The sequence below is a fragment of the Mercenaria mercenaria genome, chromosome 6, assembly GCF_021730395.1.
Source record: "Mercenaria mercenaria strain notata chromosome 6, MADL_Memer_1, whole genome shotgun sequence".
NCBI lineage: Eukaryota > Metazoa > Mollusca > Bivalvia > Venerida > Veneridae > Mercenaria > Mercenaria mercenaria.
The window spans coordinates 79,349,284-79,361,670 of NC_069366.1; the positions used below are offsets into that span (position 1 = coordinate 79,349,284).

At 35.9% G+C, this 12,387-nt stretch overlaps 1 long non-coding RNA gene across 1 annotated transcript; it reads right to left on the bottom strand.

Moving 5' to 3' along the window:
* Positions 1-1,906: 1,906 nt before the first annotated feature.
* LOC123549998 (uncharacterized) lies at positions 1,907-11,161 on the bottom strand. Its single transcript, XR_008371465.1, has 3 exons — positions 11,082-11,161; positions 3,828-3,919; positions 1,907-2,117 (listed from the first exon to the last, which is right to left on the bottom strand). It is a non-coding gene; the product is annotated as an uncharacterized LOC123549998 (long non-coding RNA).
* Positions 11,162-12,387: the final 1,226 nt, after the last annotated feature.

The window sequence follows — 12,387 nt, forward strand, 5'->3', positions numbered from 1 at the left end:
AATATATATGCCTTTAAGTAATAGCTGTATGTACTTGCATGCAAAACTTTAACCAGGATTTTCTAAGTACAAAAGGGTGCATAATTTAGCAAAAATGCAGCAGGGTTATAGGACTTGATGCTATCAGCTAGTTTTATAAACCCGAAGACATATGTGAAATTTCAATTCAATATCTGCATTAGTTTTGGAGTAATAGCTGTATGTACTTTCATGTAAAACTTAAACCAGGATTTTCTAAGTCCAAAAGCCGGCATAATTTGCCCAAAATACGTCAGAGTTATGGAACTTGACCCAGTGAGGTTGGTAATTGACCTAGAAAAAGAAGATATAAGTTTCAAAACTATATGCCTTTAAGTGATAGCTGTATGTACCTGCATGCAAAACTTTAACCAAGGTGTGATGTTGACGCCGATGCCAGGGTGAGTAGAATAGCTAGACTATTCTCGAATAGTCGAGCTAAAAATGTAGGTTTTCCCCAGTGGTGTTTTTGCCACTGACCGTTCCAAGGCGTTGCCCCACTGTGTTACTTTGTTTTGTCCTCTTGTGTAGGCTTTGTGTGTTTGGCGTGTATGTGTGTGTTCCTTTGTTTGTTCGTTTTGTCCTCGTGTGTTGGCTTTGTATGTGTGCGAGTGTATGTGTATGTGTGTGTGTGTTTGTGGTGTGCACGTCTGCGTGCTGTAGGTTTCGTTTTGGGGAGGCTGCGATTTTGGTACGTGGCATTCCCTGTTTGATATTTGTCTTTGTTTTTTACCATTTTTTTATTTCACACCGTGTAACATATCCTACAGTATAGCCTACTGAACTAAACTAATGCATGAAGTGTCAATTTTCAGCAAATTCTAATGATTTGAAAATACATGGGCTTTAGCAGGACATGTCCACAAAAAAAATATTTGAACTCAGAATAAAGACAAATCCCACAGGAGTCCATAACGGAGCAAGGGTATATGGAGATTTCTGGAACTTTGTCAAATCGTTCAAAAGGTCCTTTTAGATGTTGTCTGAAAGTGTCATTATATGCCTCAGATGTAAGATCCGATTTGAGAGCTGCAGACCTAGACATTTTAGAATTTTTTTTAAAAGAATTTCATGTAATAAATGTTGATTCAACGGAAACGTGAAAGTGCCATCAGACGCTAATATGTTTAACTAAGTTAGGGTAGCAGAAAGGATATATTAAAACTGGTAGGTTATGTCCAAAAGACTACTTACTTCATTCCAATGTATTTCACAAAATATTTTTTTGCATTTCCATTATCTTCTTTATGATGCTGTCTTACTGTGTCACAGTACTATTACTTCATGCTTAAATCATTCCTACACAAACTTACTACCTACATTACAACATACCCTTACTGAATAACTTATTGGTCAATAATCAAAACTATCAAGCCCATGGCTTAAAGGGCCAAGGGCACATAGTTTTGACTCTTGCCTGGCAAGCCATTTAGTAAGTCTTTTATTACATGACATCAGCAACTTTCATAGTTTCTTCTCTAACTTTTGCTAAACAAGTTTAGTCCTACACAACAGAGCCGTCAATAGCACAAATTATCAACATGTACTGATATAGGGATTGACTAAGTTTGATAAAAATCTATCAAGCGGTTCATGAGAGTTGTTACATGTTATTTCTAATTTTAGCTAAAGTGGTCCCTAAAAAGGGCAGAGTGCACCCATTGAATATTTTTTTAACGGACCTTATGGTACTACATACCAAGTTTCAGAAATATCCATCAAGCGGTCCATTAGCTAAGTTGTTTAAAGGTTCTATTTTTAGCTCTAACAGCCCCTTAAAGGTTCCATGTGCCTCAATTTGAACAAACCTGGGAGAAGACCCTAGTACACTGCTACAAAATGAAGTCTGATGAAGATCCATCTTGTGGTTACGGAGAAGTCTTTAATAGATTCCTACGTTTTTACCACTAACTATTTAAGGCTGACGGTGTATATCAAGTTCACTGCAATCTACATACCTTGGTTTTTCTTCTGTCTGTGCATGGGCTCTAACAAACGAAACATACACAATGTCACACAACTCTGTCTGCCACTGCTTTACCATCTTTGTCAGAATATGTAACTTGAACAAAGCCACCATAACAACATTCTGTCCACACCTGAAAACAGAGGTAATAATGTTGGCTCTCTTTGTTACATCTAACAAGCTCAGTCAGACATTGCGAATATTTGACAGAACATTCATATGAGGGTATGGTCATCCAGTGTGTTTTATTCATGGGGGATAACTCCTGAAGGTAATACATGTATTGCATGAAAATTATGTCCAGACAAATTCAATGATCATCCATGAAAGGCATATCTGATTTCAGTCAGTTAAAGCTAGATGTGTGTCCATTAGACACCGGCGCCCCCTCTTCCTAACTTAGCCAAGGACCATATCATTCTCTTTTCTGGCCAAGTGAAATCCAAAACAGAACCCCAGGTGCTCACTTTCACATGCTATATGTTACACATGAATCTAGGTGAAAGATTTTTTAAGATATCTACAAAACAAACTTTTATGCACTTGTGTATATTTCACTAAGTCGAGGACCACAACTCTGGTCTGGCCTAGTAACAACCAAAACAGAACCCCAGGTGCACGGTGACCTTCGCATGCTATGTAACAATCCATCTTTATTTTATCACTCTAAGTCCAGACATTTTTGAGATGCAGGCAACACAAAATTTTATGCCTTTTTATGCATATAATGGTGCGGCTGTGTGATATCACAATTAAAACCGCAACTGCACAACTTAACATGCTGAATGAATACCCTGTGAGATTTCATGACACTAGCTCAAATAAGTGCCCCAATTTGAACGCAATTGGGAATGGACCCTATATTATGATGCTACAGACCAAGTTTGATGAAGATCTTTCTAACGGTTTATGACAAGAAGTCGTATTAGAGTATTTCTAATTTTGGCTCTAGTTGCCCCTAAAAGGGGCCAAGTGCCGCCATTGAACAAATGTGAGGCAGAACCTTATAATGATGCCATAGACCAAGTTTGATGAAGATCCTTCATTAGGTTCATGGGAAAAAGTTATTCAAAGTTATTTCAAATTTTAGCTTTGGGGCCCCTAAAAGGGGCAAAGTGCTCCCATTTGACCAAAATTGGGAGAGAGCCTTATAATGATGCTACATACCAAGTTTGATGAATATCTATCAAGTGGTTCATGAGAAAAAGTTCTTTAAAGGTTTTTTTTCTATTTTTAGCTCTTGCGGCCCCTAAAAAAGGGCCAAGGTGAACCATCTGAACCAACTTGATAGAGATCCATGCCAGGATTCTACTGACCAAATCTGGTGTAAGTCTGACCTGCAGTTTCTGAGGAGATGTTTAAGTAAACAATGTTGACACTGGACGATGGCCGACGACGGACCATCCAACTATATATATACTAATAACTCACCATTAAACAAAGTTCAGGTGAGCTAAAAATTAAGTACAAATAACCGCACTGAATATCAGCTCGCTGACATGTGCTCTTTGTATGCTGATGAGCTGAAAATGTAATTCCCAAGTCATGATGCAAAAAGGGAGGACTCCTGCTAAACAGCTATACATCATAAATAAAGGCACTTCCATCTTTTCAGAAACATTTAATTCTATGACATTATAGAACATTGGGAAACATATTGATTATTGTTTAGAAAACTAGCTGAAAACTCACATCTGTCTGTCTTTCAGTTGCTCCCTTATCAATTTGGACAGTACCAGTAACTGTTAAAAGGGGTGCTTACCAAAAATATACTATGTGGCGAACAGTGCAGATCTTGATAATCATGTCCAGCATGATAAGGGTTACTAACCCTGTGACTTACCATCTGTTACATGACCTGTACTATGTCTGACTCTATCTTAGCTTCATTTCTTGTCTCGGTATACACTAACTTTTGACTTTTCAACTTCATACCTGAAAAAAACAAGTGCTGTTGGAGTACAGCAACGCTTGACATAATTCAACAGCCTTGTCAGTTGAATGAATATAGAAGTTGAAAAAGGGGAATAATTCTGCAAAATTGCAAAACAGGGTTATAGAACCTGTACAACGCACATCAGTTCATGACAATGGACAATTGTGTGAAGTTTCAATCCATTCCCATTAGTGGGTGCTGAGATACCAGCTTACATACAAAAACTTAACCAAAAACAGCTAAGTCAAACAAGAGGGCCAAGATGGCCCTAGGTCCCTCACCTGAGATACACACCATAACAGTGTAAACATGTTTGACCTAGTGATTTCATGGAAACAAATATTCTGGCCAATTTTCATTAAGATTGGACCAAAACTGTGATCTCTTGAGTTTAAACAAGCATTTTCTTAGATAAGACCTTGTGACCTAGTTTTTGACCCCAGACGACACATTCAAACTTTACCTAGATTTTATCAAGGCAATCATTCTGACAAAATTTCATGAAGATCAATTTGAAACATACAGTCTCTATCGTATACACAAGGTTTTTCTTTAATTTAACCTAGTGACCTACTTCAGATGACCCTTATTCAAGCTCCACCTAGATATCATCAGGGCAATCATTCTGACTAAATTTCATGAAGACCAATTTAAAAATACCATCTCTTTTGCATACACGAGGTTTTTCTTTGATTTGACCTAGTGACCTAGTTTTTTACCTCAGATGACCCATATTCTAATTCAGCCTAGATTTCATCAAGGTTATAATGCTGACCAAATTTCATGAAGATCAACTGAACAAGAGCACCGCCTTGGGGGTGCTGACGCTCATCTGATTTTTTTGTATAATAGAAGAATTGTCCTACCCATGATTTTCTAAGTCCAAAAAGGGCCATAATTCTTGAAAAAAGCAGGATGGAATTATGTTTCTTGATGTACAGAGTCAGCTTATGATGGTGAACAACAGTTGCAAGTTTCAAAGCAATACCTTTGATAGCTTAGGAGGAAAGTTTACCTAAACATAAAACTTAACCAATAAATCTGATATTTTCTAAGTCCAAAAGGGGCCATAATTCTTGCAAAAAGAATGACAGAGTTATGTTTCTAACTGTACAGGGTCAGCTTATGATGGTGAACAACTATTGCAAGTTTCAAAGCAATAGCTTTGATAGTTTAGGAGAAAGGTTGACCTAAACATAAAACTTAACCAAGAAAACTGATAATTTTCTAAGTCCAAAAGGGGCAATAATTCTTGCAAAAAGCAGGACAGAGTTATGTTTCTTAATGTACAGGGTCAGCTTATGATGGTGAACAACTGTTGCAAGTTTCAAAGCAACAGCTTTGATAGTTTAGGAGAAAAATTGATCTAAACTTAAAACTTAACCAAGAAATCTGATATTTTCTAAGTCCAAAAGGGGCCATAATTCTTGCAAATGGAGTTATCTTTCTTGCTGTACAGGGTCAGCTATTGATGGTGAACACGTGTTGCAAGTTTCAAAGCAATACCTTTGATAGTTTAGGAGAAAAGCTGACCTAAACATAAAACTTAACCAGGCAACGGCAACGCAGACGCCGACACCGATCAAGTGAGGACAATAACTCATTTTTTTTCAAAAAATCAGATGAGCTAAAAATACAGCCTCTATCACATACACAAGGTTTTTCTTTGATTTGACCTAGTGACCTACTTTTCGACCCCAGATGACCCATATTCAAACTCGACCTAGATTTCATCAAGGCGATCAGTTTGACCAAATTTCATGAAAATCAATTGAAAAATACAGTTTCTATCGCATCCACAAGATTTTTCTATAATTTGGCCTAGTGACCTACTTTTTGAAGTCAGATGACCCAAGTTCAAACTTGACCTAGATTTCATCAAGGCAATCATTCGGACCACAATTCATGAAGAACAATTGAAAAGTACACCCTCTATCGCATACACAAGGTTTTTCTTTCATTTGACCTAGTGACCTAGTTTTTTACCTCAGATGACCCATTTTTGAATTTGGCCTAGATTTCATCAAGGTTATCATTCTGACCAAATTCATGAAGATCAGTTGAAAAATAAAGCCTCTATTACATACACAAGGTTTTTCTTTCATTTGACCTAGTGACCTAGTTTTTTACCTCAGATGACCCATTTTTGAATTTGGCCTAGATTTCATCAAGGTTATCATTCTGACAAAATTTCATGAAGATCACTTGAAAAAACAGCCTCTATCACATACACAAGCTAAATGTTGACAGCTAGACCACAGACAGACGACATACCACGGACAGACAGACACCACACATTGAATAATCACAAAAACTTACCCGAGCATTGCTCAGGTGAGCTAAAAAGGGGCATAATTTTGTGAAAATGCAAAGTAGTGTTATGTAACCTGTACATTACATGTCAGATCATGACAGTGAACAAGTATGTTTAGTTTCTATCTATTCCCATTTGTGGGTACTGTCAGATACCAGCTTACATACAAAAACTTAACCCGAAACTGCTAAGTCGAAAAAGGGGCATAATTTTGTAAAACAGCAAAGTAGAGTTACAGAACCTGTGCAATGTAAGTAAGTTTATCACAGTGTATAAGTGTTTGAAGTTTCAATCTATTCCAATAAGTGGTTACTGAGATACCAGCTTACATACAAAAACTTAACCAAATCGGGATGCAGACGCTGACGCAGATACGGACGCATGAGAGAGTCCAATATCTCTACCTATTCTTTGAATAGTCGAGCTAAAAATAGATGATATAATAATTAATTAACATGTAATTGTTTACAAAATATTACTTTTCACTTAAATTTCACTAGAAAGCAATCCTGCAAATTTGTGTTTCTTTTAAGAACAAATACTCCAAGACGTGTCACAATTCCATCAAAGTGAAGCACCAGTAGTGCTTGGAATGAGTGAATAGCAGTCAGAAAATATGTTATCTATGGGTAGGCGCTTTCTGAGAAATTTTCAAACAGATGTTTAGTGAATTTTGTGCTCACAGTGACTTGTAAACTCCTAAGGGCCTTTAAATTAATATAAAGATAGGCCACAGAATACTAAGCCTTTAACTGCTAAACAGTTAAACATTGTGAAACCTAAGACTCATCTCCTATGCCAAAAAAAACCCTGACAGTGTCATCCTCCCCTACCTAGTAAAAATAATTTAATGTTCAGATTGTTTTATATTTGTGACGGGGCAATGTTAGCAATGGGATATTGCAAAAATTTTTAGATCGCGTCAAATATATAACCCCTTCCCACCTTCATCCACTCCAGAAAAGTGAAATGCCTTCTTAATCAAACCTTAATGTTCCTATAATTCTAAATCTTTTTTACATTGACTATCCGATCACCAGGCCCCGTGTCACATAACATTTTCAGTCTCACCTGAGTTTGATAAAAACTTTATTGTTCATTTATATTTAACAGCATGTTAAATTAGATTTGAAGTTAATATTTTTTAAGTGACTATTTAGTATGATGGTCAGTCCCATTGGAATTTAACCATGAAGCTTTGTAAAATGATTAAATTTCAACTCAAACTCAGCTGAGATCGAAAAATGTTTTGTGAACACGGGGCCAGGACTCATGAAACACCCAAGCATAATCAGGCTGGTAAAATTGCCCAATCAGGCTTTCAACAGAAAAACTAGTATTTCTTGAAAAATAACGAAGATATTTCTTTCAAACTTGGTCCATTTATTAAGCATTACATACCGTATTTTCCCGAATAAACGCCCCCGGGGGCGTTACATTTTCCAAAGAGGGGGCGTTCATTTGAGGTAAAAAAAATAAAAAATGAAAATTTTACAAAACTTAAAAACATCATTCAAACCAACTGTAAAGTGTTTCTGTGTTGTTTAATTCCCCCAAAACGTAATTATTTGGCATCCAATTTAATGCAGTGTGTCTTAAAATTATGCATTTAAATACGGTACCTCATGTATTCCATGACACGCTCGCGACATTACACATTACGTCATCATACCCAAACAGCTGTGTACTCCGATAATACTTTCCTTAGTACATGCGGGTAGCAATACACAATGTCAGTGGCTTGACACGCTGCTTATGTGTCGGCTTTTAAATTAAAAGTTATTAAAACTGCCGAAGAAAAGGTTAACACTTTGCCGCAAATTTGTTTAAAGTCGACAGGAAGCTTGTGCGCGGGTGGTGCAAAAACAAATCAAAAATGGATTTACCGTTTAATTTTCTATTTGATGATTGGATACGTACCGTACTTAGTATAAACGTTTTGGATTTACGGTCCATGGACTGTTTAAAAGTGTGTTTAATTCTTAATACATTGGATACTTACTGTAAATTACTTATTATGTGGACTTATAAAAATGAGGTAGGTGATTTTTTTTTTGTTCTTGTTGACTTTTTTTCCCCTCCAAAACGGGTGGGGGGCGTTAATTAGAGGGGGGGGCCTTAATTCGGGAAAATACGGTATGATACAAATTAAAATAAAAATAACTTTGTTGCCTTCAGTTTTGGTAGAATTATTTCCCCATTTCAGATTTTTATGACGCATAATTTTTGAAGTCCAAAAAAATAAAATGTTCTAATGCACGCCTACTAAACGCTAGCGCCACCACCAAAGTGTGGTGATAAGGAAAAGAGCTATCGACATTTCCGTGGTGCAGCTATCGCCCGTTTGTATTTGTAAACACGTGAGTAAAATTTATATTTTATCTTACATTTTTATTGATAGAACTTTTTTCGAAAATGGGAGAATGTAGTGCCGTGTAACAACACTTTTACTACAGGTTGGCTGTAATTTCTTTAAAATGTTATGCAAATTGTGGTGCCAGGAGCTTTCCTCCCGAATCTGACAGTGGCACATTTTCATATCGGCCAGCATTCGAACAACATTCCGATGAATGGACACACTGTAAGAACATACCTGCGCATGCAAATGGTGTAGAAATGATTAATTATTATATAAGCACACCCCATGATTAATAGAATCTCGGGTTAGAAGAAATATACGAGGATTTTTAAAAGTGGTGGCGCTATAACTCGAGTGATGGCGCTAGACAGTAGTGGTGGCGCTATGACGGCATTCAATAATGACGCATCCGGAAAAAAAAATAAACACCAGTATTCTCTAATTGGTAATTGTCCTGCAGGACATTGTGTTATTAAAGAAAGAAAACACGATCAGAGTTTATAAACTCGCTATTCATATTTTCTTTTTCAAGTATTTGTATTTTCATCTGCAATACATGTACTATATCCTCCTAAGATTCCTCTTTAAAAACGAACGAATCCGTCATATTATCCCCGTAATTTATAGTGGAATCTTCCTGAAATCCAAACGAGTACAAAACAGTTTCACAATTCTCCAGATCGTTAGCATTTTCAGATAACTCTTCATAATTTCATTGTCATCATTTGAAACATCTCCATATTTAAAGCCTTTCTTGATTTTGTATTGAACGGTTTGACGAATGTTTCGATTTGTTTAGATTGAGATTTATGTTTTATAATACATATATAAAACATCTTTGGTGATATAAATTTAGCCCTTTTGTGTGGAGATATTTTTCTTGGAGTCCATTTTCTTTTTGCAGAACTCGACTTCCATGGAGTACTTGTTTTTATCAAACCTATGCCTATCGGAGAGCAGGACTTGATGAAATATTTTTTCTTCTTTTTAGATGTAAGGAAAAGTCCCCTTTTCCTTCTTTCCTTGAGTATACATATATTAGTATAGGGATTCTAGAACAATTAAGTAGTGATAAATTAGTTTTCACGTGTGAATTAGAAAAATAATCTTCACAAAAAATTTAAAGACACTATAACCATTTAAATTTTAATGCTAGAAGACGTGAGGGATGTTGCATATCTTTTTCAATTCATGCACGACCAAACTGAGTCTGCCGTCATATTTGTCAGTTTCAGTCCTTGCTTCCAAAGGATCTTTTAACAAAATTTATCACATTGTAAAGGTACGTGATAATATCAAGAGGCTAGACCGCTCACGTACATTGAAAAATCCACGTATTTACATTGTAACAGACAGACATTTTACTATGAATTAAAGTCCTTAATTTCAACAACAGCATGATGATCCGCTGTGGGATTTTCATACATATAAATTAAATATTTCAGCCACTTATCATATACGACAGTGCCACCACTACAGTATAGCGCCACCACAGGAGTGATAGCGCCACCACTTTAAAAAATGGGGTGATTTCTGTTACTGAGATTTCATTATTCTTTGTGTATGGGAATATGTGTATTCATTTTTTTAAAACCATTTCTGCATGCGCAGGTATGTTTTTTACAGTGTGTCCATTCATCGGAAATGGTGTTCGAATGTGCAATATGAAAATGTTCACTGTCAGATTGGATGAGAAAAGCTCCTGCACCATTTTCATATATTTAATGAAATTACGCCAACCTAGTAAAAGTGTTTTACACGGCACCATTCTCGATTCGAAAAGGTCAATCAATAAAAATATCAAGAAAAATATAAATTTTCTCCGTTTTTACAAGTGAAACAGTCGATAGCTGCACACGGAATGTCGATAGCATTTTCCTTATCACCACACTTTGGTAGTTTAGCATTTAGTAGCCGTATAATGCTAAATTTCAACAAAAAAGGGTTCAAATTTTCTAAGCTCTAAAATATTTGCACAGTACTAGTTAATTTTTTTGACTTGTGATATGCTTAGGTGGACAACGTAAAATATCAAATGTAAAAACGGCTAACGAGCTCATTATTAGATAGGCGTACTGAATGTATACATCTTAGGTGCTTTCACTTAATTATAAAAAATTTACTTGTAAAAAATTGTTTTATACATCTGCCTAAAACAATATTACTGCTAAATATATAGAATAAAGTTATTGGCGCCAATTTGGAGCATAGAAGCCATTGACCTTTTTGTTGTAAACATTTCATTAAAACATAACTTTTATATCTTAGTATGAAAAGTTAGCTTAAAATGGACCAAGTTTGAAAGAAATATCTTCCTTTTTTTTCATGAAATATTAGTTTTTTTATGTCGAAAGCCCGCTCGGGCATTGTTACCAGCCTGATAATATTTGATTCAAAGCAAAACTAAGAGTTCAACTTCACCTTTTGTCCTAAATTACACAGTGTTACATGGTAAGTAAGCCATAACTCCGAAAGGCAATCAACTCACCTCACATAGACATCTATTTACTACTTGAAACAAAGCCCAAAACGCCATCTTTCTTTGTCGAGAACGTAAGTGTAAAATGGCGGCAACCCTGCAATATTGTCACGTGATCTGCTCGATTATTGTAAAACATGGATTAAACAAGATACACGAGATAATTTGAGTGAACAGTGTCACAAATGAATGGTTTTAGCTTAACCGCATACACAATCTGCCTTAAGGCCACTCCAAATTGATCTCTAGTTCTTTATAAAAAAAATTTTTAAATGATGGAGTGAGCGGGCGAAATCTTTACTTTCTTTATCTAAGTTTTGACCTTTTCAGTGGCGGGTTATTTTCCTGGAGCGATCGAATATTTTTTTATCCTTGACTATTTTGATGTCATGTTCAGGTCTGTTTCCAAATAATGCTAGTAACCTCTTTCAAAATAAATGAAACAGAGATAACCTGTGAAGAAAATGTAAAGTTATTAGGAGTTGAAATTGATTCCCTCTTAAATTTTGACTTGCATGTCTCAAACATCTGTAGGAAAGCTGCAAGACAAATAAATATTCTAGCAAGATTAAGTAAATTCTTAAGCCAAAGTACTAAATTTTTGATTTATAAAAGTTTTGTTCGTTCAAATTTTAACTACTGTCCACTAGTATGGCATTTTTGTAGCAAACAGAACACTGAAAAGTTAGAAAAATTACAATATAGAGCACTGAAAATTGTTTATGGAGACTACAACTCATCATGTGAAATCCTGTTAAGTAAAGCAAACATGCCAACACTCCATATAAACAGATTAAGGCAATTAGCGACTGAGGTCTTCAAATGTTTACAAAAAAATTTCACCCATATATGTACAAGAACTTGTATCTGTAAACTCGTCTTATTATTCTTTCAGGAATGTAAATACGATAGAAGTACCAAGGGTTAGAACTGAAACATACGGTAAGAAAAGCTGTCGGTTTGAAGCGGCCCAGGTCTGGAATAGTCTGCCGAACGAGCTGAGGACAATAACTGATTTCGGTGAGTTCAGACGACTGATTCAGACCTGGAGTGGCTTCAAATGCAAATGTACAATGTGTTTCTAGTTATTTTGCATTTCCCTTTTTGCTTGTTTATAGTGTTTTTTCCCCATGTTTCAGTTGCTTTTTTCCCTTTTGTGTTGCTGCTGCATGCTGTTTTTTCATTTTTTTCCCTCCTTACATGCTCCTAGTCTTTGCTGACTTGAAGTTGATAGCTACGCAACTTATCTCTTTGCATTTTTACTTTGTGCATATGTTTTTGCATCAGACTAATTTCTTTAGTTTGTCAGCTGATT